The following is a 12,508-nucleotide window of genomic DNA, read 5'->3' on the forward strand; positions in this document are numbered from 1 at the left end:
GCTCGCACATAGGTTAAAGGTTAATAAATGTTTAATTATAATATCTTTTGAAGATAAGATACACATACGTGTTATTGATTCATTGGATTACACAAATAAATTCATTGTGGTTGTGTGTGTGTGTTTTTTGGATATATGGAACATATTGACTTCATTTTTTGAAAAATATATAAAATTTTATTTAATAAATCATTTAATGCATCGTAACCATTGATTCTAGTGCATTTGTTAATGAAATCCTTTATAAAATAAGTGACAATTTGATGTTAATTTAATTGTTTTAAGATTGTGTACTTCAAATCAAAATATGATCATTAGATATGGCACAAAGCTGCAAACTGTTAATTTTGTTTCATTAATTTTGATTTGGATATATCCTTGGGGCCTGGGGGACAAAAAAGAAACTTAAATAAATATTTGAATTCAGGCTGTGTTTGTTTCGGGTGTAATTGAATTTTTGAAATTGTTTTACACCGTTGCTGGTGTTTGGCAACACAGGAAATTACGATCAAATTGAAAATAGACATCAGTTGACTGTAAAATACCCACCCCACACTTGTAAATCATTTTACACATTCAATTTACCTTTAAACCATTTCCACTCTCCTCAGAAAATTCCTCTCCTCACTCACTCTCATCACTCACGCCAAGCCCAAGCCGAAGGACGGAGAGAGCTATCACCAGTGAAGCCCAGATCCAATCCCCGACCCACAGTCCCGCTGTCGTGCTTGCAAGCCCCTCCGCCAGTGAAGGTAGTCTCTCATCTACTTCACCTTCGTCCTCTCTCTTTAACTCATCCAACCCATCCCTCTTCCTCCCTTAATTTCATTCAACTCCGATCTCAGCTCTGCCTAGATCTCCCCACCTCAACCCTTCTTCCACCCATGTCGTCGCTGTTCTAAATGTTTTTATTTATTTATTGTAAAAATAACATTTTTTCTTGGGTTTTGGAGTATTGGTGGTTGGGGTGATTCATGGGTTTCAATGGTGGTGGGTTGGGGGTGAGTTTAAGCGATGATGGTAGCTAATTGGGAGTGATGGATTGTTGGCTAGGGTGGTTTGTGGGTTTCAATGGTGGTGGATTATGGGTTTTGGTAGATGAGTTTTGATATTGATTTTGAGATAAATGGGTTTTTATTTAGATTATGATTTTTCAAGTTAATTGGTTATGTGATGGTTGATGGTGGCTGGGTTTGTAGTGGGCCGGTGGTGGCTGGGTTTATGGTGGCGAATGTGGTTGTTGGGTTTTCTGAAAATAGGTTTTACATGCAACACCAAACACTAAAAATACTTTTCCAGCAAATTTTTCAAAACACAAACAAACAATTGAAAATATTTTCTTTTTCGTAAAATATTTTCAACTAAAAATATTTTACACTCGAAAAATATTTTACATATTTGGCAGCCTCAGTTGCAGACTTGCATCATCACTTACTTCTTGTACTTAATTGGAAAAATTTAACTTGGTCTTTTAATTTTATTTCTGTGGCTGAGTACCACTTCTGTGGCCGAATCAGCCCAAATTCAAAAACAGGCTGGAGATCTTTAATTGACGTCAGTGAAGCCCAAACTCAAATGAAACATTGTAATGCAAAAAAATTAGTCCATAAGAGCGGAGTTAGCTTGGTCCAATTGAGAATGTTAGATGCCAAATAGGAATAATTGTTCTATGGATTAATTGCTCATTTGCTTGCCCTTCTCCCACTGTAATAGGATCGGGCTTTGTGTGTGAACTGTGAATTGGACACAAGCTGAACCCAATAATGTGTCCAATCAGGCAACGATCTCGAATTTGTAATCAATTAAGCTTGTAATTTCCTTTGGCTATGAGCCACACACTCCGTAATCAACCAACATTTTTTTTTTAATTTTAATTTATAAATAAATAGTTACAATGGGAGAGAGGAGATTTGAATTTTAGATATTTTTGTTGAAAACATTAAAAGGTGTTTATTGAGCTACAAGACTCTTAATCAATCAGCAGTTACGTAGCTGCATTAGGTTTTATCTTTAGTTGTTTTGCTAAACTCCATAGGCACTAATAGTTGCTATCTAATAATTATACAAGTATATTAGTTTATGTTGTGCACAGTAAATTTATGGACATAACTTTTATTATAATTTTTTTCACATTATAATTAAGTGGTTGTGCGCACTCAAAATATGGTTGTTGGACTCTACCTCTACTTGAGCTCACAATTTATTTGTATTGTGGGTTTTGGATTTCCTACTATGAGTGGTCCTATGCTCAATGTCCCAAATGTTCTCTTATTTCTACAAACCCTTCTCTCACAATGTCACTCTCCTTTCTTAATTTGATCAATTCTTTTTACCAGTTCTCTCTCTCTCTCTCTCCTTCCCCAAAATTGCCAACCATTATCTCTCCTTTCATTCTCCTATTTATAGCCTTAGATAAGTGCAAGTGCCATGATTACTCCCCCTTCCTAGTGCAATTGAGGGTCCAATACTATCATTTTTAGGTGGGTTTTAGGTGAGAAAGTGGTAGTGGCATTGAAACTGATTCCCACTTCCAAAAGCTCGCCCGACAACAATACCCCCAAAGGCACTACCGAGCAACCGGGCATAGGATATCTTCGAGCGACGATACCCCTGACCAGGTTAAAAAACAATCGGGGGGGGGGGGGGATTTGCCAGGGGTATTTAGGCAGATGAAGTCCTATTTCTACTTTGGGGCAGTGATTGGACCTCGGGGCGCTTGGATCGAGGCCAAAGACCAAAGATGGGGGTAGGGTCAAGTAACATGTTGCGAGGCTTTACTTTTATATGGGTCCGCTACTTTATTTTTTTCTTCCAATACTCTTAGTATGCAAGTCATGGAAAAGGTTATGACTAAATATTCCCTAGACTTATTTTATTGTGCAGCACTTCATAAGTTCTAGTTACTTCTAGGTCTTTAAATTAAGAGGAAGTTAGCTTATGCTAGCTCTTTGATTTCTAATGCCATTCCTCTAGATGATCAGTGGCCGTTTGATCGATCAAGTGCTGAAATTTTCTGAATAAAGTTATTAAGACATATGCTTGGTATTGCAGAATGATTTGAAGGCAAGGAATAATAATACAGTTCATTATAGGCGCTTGAAAGATTCGTATACTTCTTTATTGTAAAGGGCTCTAAGCAAAAGGGGCAGAACCTGTGTTGGCTTAGCAAAAATTTATAAAGGGTGTAGCCCACAAGTACAACCTATGTATATTTGACGATAGGAATAAAAGGTCATCGTGAACTTAGATTCTTATACCTTGTTAGTGGCATAAGCACTTATATATGAGAATTGTGCATTTTGTGGTCAATTATTCGCGAATGACAATATTTTTGCTATAGTATTAATTAAAAATATGCATTGGGTCAAAAACATTATAACTTAATATCATAACGTACTTTTTTTAATAAGAGAATCAATTCAAAACATATATAATCTCTTAGCGTATCTCTAATCTACCATATCTTGGAAATTGCCGGGTACTCTTCAACATGTTACATGTGTATATGGCATTTCAAATAACGTTTTTTTACGTAGCTAAGGAATATATTGGCTTATTTGAAAAAGCTAGGCAAGATTCGCCAATAATGCATGCACTGCCTTGACGAGGAAAATTGAGACCTAACATTAGCAGTTTTTAAAATGTAAGTTTACGCATTTTCATACATACATGCAGCAGCTTTGTTAATAAACCTAATGATATTTTCATCCAATAGAATCCTTAAACTGTGTCTGAACGATGGGTGTGGGATCATATATATATATATGGTGTGTGGTATATATTTCATGGCATCTAACTTTATTCTTCTCTTATTAATATTATTTATAAATTTTATTCTACAAGTGTCATGCACATGTGTGTATGGGAGTTAAATCAAATTAGACCTTTTTCTGGTGTCAACCATATATATATATATATGTGTGTATTCGAGATACATCAATCGCAACTTTATTCTTCATGATATCTTTGTGATCGATCCACAACTATTTTTTTAACTCCTAATGATATTCTCATGACCTTGAATATTAGTTTCAGTCCTGGTGACCATGATACACTTTGTGATATATATCGAAAACTTTTCCAGGAATCCATTGAGCATTCCACACGAATATGCCACAAAAATTGAAATTCCAAAGAAAGTTATATCAAGTAACACACGATTTAACTTAACCCTTTCATGTTAAATGATTTAAAAACTTTTTGTTGAATTAATATTTTAAACAATTATATTGTTAGATGTAATTTTTGCAATATTCTCTATGTTCTTCGCATGTTTTGTCAATAAGCTGTTATTTTTTATTATCTATAAGCTCAACTCATATTTTGTATAATTTTTAAGTTAAAAATTAAATTTTATGGATGACTTAATTTATTAAGTTTGATCCTCTTAAGAATTTTCATACATACGGATATAAGATGATAATGAAATCTAATGGTAAATTTAGTAACAAAGCATCATTAATTTGTGAGAGATTGCATCATTTGATTGGCCTAGATGCAGTGGCGTAGAGATGACTAATTAAGTGCATAATTACCTAGACAGCATCAAAGGTGGGGCACAACTAGAGCATATAGAAAAAGACTAATTAAAATAATTATATAGTAAACAAATATTAAGTGGCTATACGTAGTGTCAAAAACTACAAGTGGTACACATTTCATTGGAAGTGGGGATTGAGATAAAAAGAGGAAAAAGAGTCGAATGGCCACAGTTGTGATAGACTCCTAACCAAACCAATTGGGATATTCTTTTAAATATCCATTTGGCCGGTTAAGTTTTTTCCTTTCACCTCTTCAGTCTTCACCCCTAGATAGCTCCATTTCTCTGCCCACTTGTTTTCTTTGTGCTTTTGATGTTACCTTCCCAGCTATCATGTCCATAAACTACATCTTCTTCCATAGCCTTTAAATTTATTTCTGGGTCTTCTATGTCTCCTATACCTTTTCTTTGATTCTTTACTTCTTTCTTCTACAATACCATCCTTTTTGGCAGTGTTCACATTGTTTGTTTCAGCCTATCAGAATCATCCAATTGGATTGTTCCCATGTTATATATACATGCTAGTCTTTAAAGTATCTGATGCCGGCAAAAAGTGCCAAGTTTATTTATTCAACTACGTATGGTAACCTAGAAGCGTGAACAGAGGTCCTTAAATGCCGTGAAAGCATGCAAATATGCAATCACTTTTGGTGTTTTGGTTTCTTTTGGCTAGGGCATTGCATTAATTGATGAAAGCGAATTGTATGAAAGTAACTCCTTTGAAGAATCATTTCGAATGGGTGTCAGTGAACTATAATGGTTTCTAGTGGCATATCTGGGCTACCTATGATAGCAATAGCATATACTTCTCACTACTAGAATACAACAAGTATTATTGCAAAAAAAGAAAAAGAAAAAAGATGTAATATATATATATACTATTATATCTCTAGGTTGTTTTTTTTAGAATTAATGATGGTGTATATTGCTGTCATTGTGTTGTATATATGTGATGTTTTTCAACTTTGTACTTCTTTTCTTTTCTTTTCTTTTTCCCCAAAATATGTGGTAAGTCAATGAAATGGTCGGGAAGTATGCTTGGATAACACCTTCAGGAAGAAACTTTTCTTTCATGTTGTATTGATTTTTGCATACTATTAAAGTTGATGGATTAATTGACACAGGTAGTGTAAGGGGTCTAGCAATAATTGTGCGTGTATAGAGCATCAAAGCAGAGTTAATGTAGTAGATACAGGGTGTCTTAGCAAGATGGAAGATCCATGTAGTGAAATTGATAAGGCAAGGACAAGTGGCCCAATGACAACAAGTGATAGATGGGCTAGTAGTGAATTACTGGAGGCAATAGAGTCCATGCCACATCATGAGCTGTTCATCCATAACTCAGTAGAATTCATTCCACGTGGATTAGGGAGCTAGTTAGGAAATTAGCATAAGTAACATGTGTGTGCTTAGCTGTATTTCTGTAACTACTTTTCTTGCCAAAATTAGGAAGTTTGTTATTTCAATTTTGGCTTAGTTAGATTGTATATATATAGGGGATAGAGGTTATGTATTGCTCAGTTGCTTATATTCAGACTTTTCTTCATTCGTAAAACACTGAGTTTTATTTAGACTGAGAGAGTTCTAGAATTTTATATGGTATCAGAGCTTCACAAGGTCATCAATGGCATCCTCTGATACAAGCAATCAATCCAAACTTGTTAACAATCAATCTTCTCATCCTAATTCAGGCACAAATACTGAATCCATTCCTCCCAATCCTCTCTTTCTCAGCTCCAATGAGAATCCAGGCAATATTTTGGTTACTCAACCATTGCTTGGAATGTGAAACTATCAATCTTGGTCAAGAGCAATGGTTTTAGCTCTCACTGCCAATAAGAAAATAGGTTTTGTGAATAGTAAGATTGTAATGCCTGATCCTGATTCACCATTGTATAAAGATTGGCAAAGCTGCAATACGATGGTGCTCTCTTGGTTGATCAATTCCATGCATGTTGATATTTCCAGTAGCATTATGTACTGTGAAACAGCTAGAGAGATGTGAATTCAATTGTAAAACATCTTCTCACAAGGCAATGGTCCCAAGATTTACAATCTTCAGAGAGAGATCTCTCATATCTCTCAAAATTAGATGGCAGTTACAGAGTATTTCACAAAGTTCAAAAGGCTTTGGGATCAACTTCTCAATTATGAACCAATACCTATCTGCACTTGTGGAGCAATGAAAACTCTAAGCACTGCTCATGAAAAGGCTCATGTTATGAGGTTCTTGATGGGCTTGAATGAGCATTTTGAGACCATTAGGAGTCAAATTCTCTTGTATGAACCTTTTCCTTCACTGAGCAAGGTATACTCTTTGGTTCTTCAAGAAGAGTCACACAAGAACATTGGGCATGGTGGATCATACTCAGAAAAGCCATATTCAGTAGCAATGTATGTTAATTCCATGGGAAACAACTCAGGGAACAAGGGATGCAACAAAAGGGAGAGACCTTTGTGTACTCATTGCAATATGCTTGGACATACGGTGGATAAATGTTACAAGCTTCACGGATATCCACCTGGATATAAGCTAAAAGGAAGGTCTAATGCCAATGCTAACCAAGTTTCCTATAATCAGAACACTACTGCTGAGAATTTCTCCACTGGTTCAATTCAATGTCCAATTTTCAAGGCTCAATGTGAGCAATTACTTGCTTTTTTCAACAATGGCAGTAGTCCTGGTGACAGTCATCATGTGGCTAATGTTAGCACTAGTGAAGGAGTGTCTAGTATGATCACTGAAGCTTTTGGAGTGTTTGTTGCTACTGGCATGCATGTTGCTGCTGGAATGGCTTCTACCTCCTCCAATTTCATTGATACCATGTCAGGTATACCTTTTGATTTGTCTTTCATTCCTACAATGTCACTTTCCATTTTTTCTGCCAAATTGGTTAATAGGAACAGTTTTAATGCCACTGATTGAGTCATAGACATAGGGGCTACTGATCATATGGTATATTCTACTTCTTGTTTTACTAGCATTACTGCAACTTTGAACACACATGTTAATCTTTCCAATGGTGAAATTTCTTTGGTCACACACCTTGGGACTGTCCAAATTTCTGACAAACTTATCTTTTATAATGTGCTTTGTGTTCCCTTTTTTAGCTTCAATTTGATTTCTGTTAGTCAGTTAGCCAAAGCCATTCCTTGTGCCTTATTTTCCTTGGTAATTTGTGTTTCATCCAGGCCCTTGCTCCTTGGAGCACAATTGGTCTGGGTAGAGAATCCAATGACCTTTATTTGTTGGAAAAGTGCAAATCAGTCTCTCTTTCCACCACTGATGTGTTTTCTATAAACAGCAATAAGCCTCATGTATGGCACTTCAAATTGGGACATTTATCAAATGCCAAGTTAGCTTTGATAAAGAATAATGATGTACCTCTTTCTAATTCAAATGAAGGTTTTCATTGTGAAATCTGTCCTATTGCTAAACAGAAAAGGTTGGCTTTCAATGCTAGTTCTAATATTTCAAGCAATTGTTTTGACTTGATTCATTATGATTTGTGGGGTCATTTTTCTGTTTTTACCATTGATAATTGCAAATATTTTTTGACTATTGTGGATGATTGTTCAAGATGTACATGAGTTTATTTGTTAAAACATAAGTCTCAAACACAGCAGGTTTTGGAATAGTTTTGCACTATGGTAGACACTCAATTTTCTAAAAAAATTAAGGAACTAAGAACTGACAATGGGACAGAATTCTTTATGAAAGATTTCTTTGCACAAAAGGACATCTTGCACCAATTAAGCTGTGTTGAGACTCTCAGCAAAATGCAGTAGTAAAGAGGAAGCATCAACATATTTTAAATGTTGCAAGAGCACTTTTGTTCCAATCTCATGTGCCATTACATCTTTGGGGTCATTGTGTGTTGGCTGCTGTCTATTTGATTAACAGAATCCCTACTTCACCTTTTTCTCACAAAAAACCCTTTGAAATCCTTTCTGGTCATGTGCCTACCTATTCTCACTTAAGGGTTTTTGGTTGTTTATGCTAGGCTTCAACCCTTTCACATAATAGGTCCAAGTTTGTTCCTAGAGCCAAAAGGTGTGTTTTTCTAGGTTACCCTTTTGGAGTGAAAGGTTACAAGGTTCTTGATTTGTCTACCAATCGTGTTTTCATTTCAAGGGATGTTATATTTCGTGAGGATATTTTCCCTTTTGCTGTCACTAGTCTTGTTGTTTTCGATCCTTTTAGCTCACTCTATGAAGTTGATTCTCATAATCCTTCCATATTAGGTAATGATTTTTTGTTACTCCAATTGTTGTACCTGATGATACTTCTCATTTTTTTGTTAATCGTGTTCCTTCTTCATCTGAACTTCTTCCTTCCAGAACCATTGATACTAATGTTGGTCCTATTTTACCTGAAACATGCCTTAATGATGCTTCTTTGTCTAATGATGTTTCAGTTTCCCATTTTCCACCTTCTCTGCCTAATCCTGCAACTACAATGCCAGTCCCAGTTCACACACCAGCACGTCTTAGGAAGTCTACTAGACCTTCCATCAATTCTTTCATCAAGCTATCAAGGATCCCCTTTGGAGAGAAGCTATGGACAAAGAGATTGAAGCACTTGAGCAGAATCACACTTGGAAGCTTATTCCTCTCCCTCCTGGTAAGACTCCAATTGGATGCAAGTGGGTTTATAGAATCGAATTAAAAGCTGATGGGATTGTTGAGAGGTATAAGGCTAGGCTTGTTGCCAAAGGGTTCACTCAGAGGGAGGATCTTGATTTTCTTGAGACTTTTTCTCCTGTGGCTAAAATTGTTTCAATAAGGGTCTTACTTGCTTTGACTGTTGCCAAGAGTTGGCCCTTGCATTAGTTGGACATCAATAATACATTTTTGCATGGGGACTTGGATGAGGAGATCTATATGTGCTTGCCTCCTGATTTTCATAGTAAAGGGGGGGGGGGGTTTCATCCACTTTATCATCCACTCCTATGGTATGTAGGCTAGTCAAGTCTCTTTATGGCTTAAGGCAGGCCTCTAGACAGTGGTACACTAAACTGTCAGCTACCATTCAGTAGTTTGGGTTTGTTCAATCTCATTCTGATCAATCCTTGTTTGTGTATAGCAAAGGTCATTTGTTTATTGCATTATTGATATATCTAGATGATATGATTATCACAAGCAATGACTTAACCTGTGTTGTTGCTTTGAAGTCTATTTTAGATCAAAAGTTTGGTATCAAGGATCTTGGTTTACTCAAGTATTTTTTGGGGCTTGAAATTGCAAGGAGCAAGACTGGTATCAACTTGAACCAGAGAAAGTTTGCTTTTGAGATTCTTAAAGAGACAGGCATGCTTGGATGTAAACTTGCTACATCTCCCATGGAACAACAATTGAAGTTATCTAAGGATAGTGGAGAGTTACTATTAGATTGTAGTTCCTTTAGGAGACTAATAGGGAAACTTATGTACCTAACTTTGAGCAGGCCTGACATAACCTATGCAGTGCATAGGTTAAGTCAATTTTTGGCACATCCTAAAGTTCCTCACATGAAAGCTGCAACTAGAATCTTGCAATACATAACGGGTACACCAGGGCAGGGAGTGTTCTTCCCTATTGAGTCAGATTTGCAGCTAAAGGCCTACTGTGATGCAGACTGGGCAGGCTGCCCTGACACTAGGAAATCACTGATTGGATATTGTGTCTTCTTAAGTGATGCATGGATATTTTGGAGATCCAAAAAGCAGACTATGGTTTCAAAATCTTCAGCAGAAGCTGAATACAGATCCATGGCCACTACCACTTGTGAACTGACATGGCTATTGTACTTATTGAAGGATTTACACATTGGTCATGACAAACCTGCCTTTATGTACTGTGACAACCAGGCAGCCCTTCATATAGCTGTTAATCCAGTCTTTCATGAACTATCTAAGCATATAGAAGCTGATTGCCACATTGTAAAGAATAGGGTCCTTGATGGTACTATTAAAACCTTTTATGTCTCAACAAGAAACCAACTAGCAGATGTGTTTACTAAAGCCCTTTGGTGTTGATCACTTTGAGAGATTGATCAAGAAGTTGGGAGTAATCAATATTTTTGCTTCTAATATTGAATACCCTGAAAGTGTGTCATAGAATCAATCAGCAAGAGCTCTGCTCTTGAAGAGGGGTGTTAAAGTTGATGGATTAATTGACACAGGTAGTGTAAGGGGTCTTAGCAGTAACACTGCGTGTATAGAGCATCAAAGTAGAGTTAATGTGGTAGATACAGGGTGTCTTAGCAAGATGGAAGATCCATGTAGTGAAATTGATAAGGCAAGGACAAGTGGCTCAATGACAACAAGTGACAGATGGGCTAGTAGTGAATTATTGGAGGCAATAAAGTCCATGCCACTTCATGAGCTGTTCATCCATAACTCAGTAGAATTTATTCCACGTGGATTAGGGAGTTAGTTAGGAAATTAACACAAGTAACACGTGTGTGCTTAGCTGTATTTCTGTAACTACTTTTGCCACCAAAATTAGGAAGTTTGTTATTTCAATTTTGGCTTAGTTAGATTGTGTATATATAGAGGATAGAGGTTCTGTATTGCTCAGTTGCTTGTATTCAGACTTTTCTTCATTAAATAAAACACCGAGTTTTATTTAGATTGAGAGAGTTCTAGAACTTTATACATACTTTTTGAAACTATTTGTTTGAATGTAAATTCAACAAGTTGTGTATATATTTGTTTTTTTGACATATGTATTGAAATGAAGTATTTCGAATTTTTCATCTTTTATGCATATCTTTAATTTGTTAGTATAGTACCTAGATATGGTTTTTGAATTGCAAAATAGGTTAATGAAAAAAAATTATTATTTAAAAAAATGATTTATTTATTTTTTAAATTAAAAAAATTAATAAAAAATAACCTATTATAATGAGATTTTCAAAGTAAATCGTTGCAATATATGAAATTTATTGCAACAAAAATCTAGTGTTGCATAAACCTATTGCTTTTTTTTTAATAAAAAAATAACCTATTGCAACGATATTTTCAAAGTAAATCATTGCAATATATGGAATTTATTGCAACAAAAATCTAGTGTTACATAAATCTATTACGTCGAAGTTTATTACAACGGCTTCACTACAAAAAAGCGGTCTTTAGCCGCATTTCAAAAATGCAGCTATAGACCCTAAAAACGCAGCTATAAGACAATAGCCCCTACGAGGACCTATAGCCGTGTTTTTGTAAATGCGGCTTCAGGTCCCCCTATAGCTGCGTTTGTTGAAATTCCAAGTTTTTTAGGACACACAAACAAAATCAAGAGCAACAATAAGGCCTAAAAAAATGCCCATTCATCAAACCCTTCACAAGGTGTCTACAAAAGTTAAAAAATTTATAAGTAATCAACAACAACATAGAGTTTTGGGTAGTCAAACTCAAAATCCTTGCAACCCATTATACACTAATACCTTTGAAAAGATAGCTACTGTCTACAAGTTAAAAGGGAAACAAAAGGATTTCAGACATCATCCTCTTCATCTACTAAACCTTTGGAGTCCCTTCAAACTCAAAACACAATCTGTGTCAGGTATGAACCTTACCTTAACTCACTTTTTAGACACACAATCTGTGTCAGGTATTCAACAAATAGCTACAAGAACTGTTTACACACACACACACACACACACAATGAGTCTTGAAAAAAATGAACCAAAAGCTTATAACAATTCACATGCTCTATTTATGTATATCACTTCATAGAGGCATTTCATCAAACACATAATTTGCATTACAAAACCACAAACAAAAATAGAAATAGAAAATAAGGACAAACTCAAAACAAATCATTGAAAATACTATGAAACAAAACCCACAAACGAATCAAACAAATCCCAAACAAAACCCACACACATATCAGAGGAAACCCAAACAAACCCACACACATATCAGAGGAAACCCAAACAAACCCACATAAAAAAATGAAACCCACAGAAAACCCCAACGCCTTTAT

The sequence above is a fragment of the Castanea sativa genome, chromosome 12 (assembly GCF_040712315.1).
Source record: "Castanea sativa cultivar Marrone di Chiusa Pesio chromosome 12, ASM4071231v1".
NCBI classification, from domain to species: domain Eukaryota; kingdom Viridiplantae; phylum Streptophyta; class Magnoliopsida; order Fagales; family Fagaceae; genus Castanea; species Castanea sativa.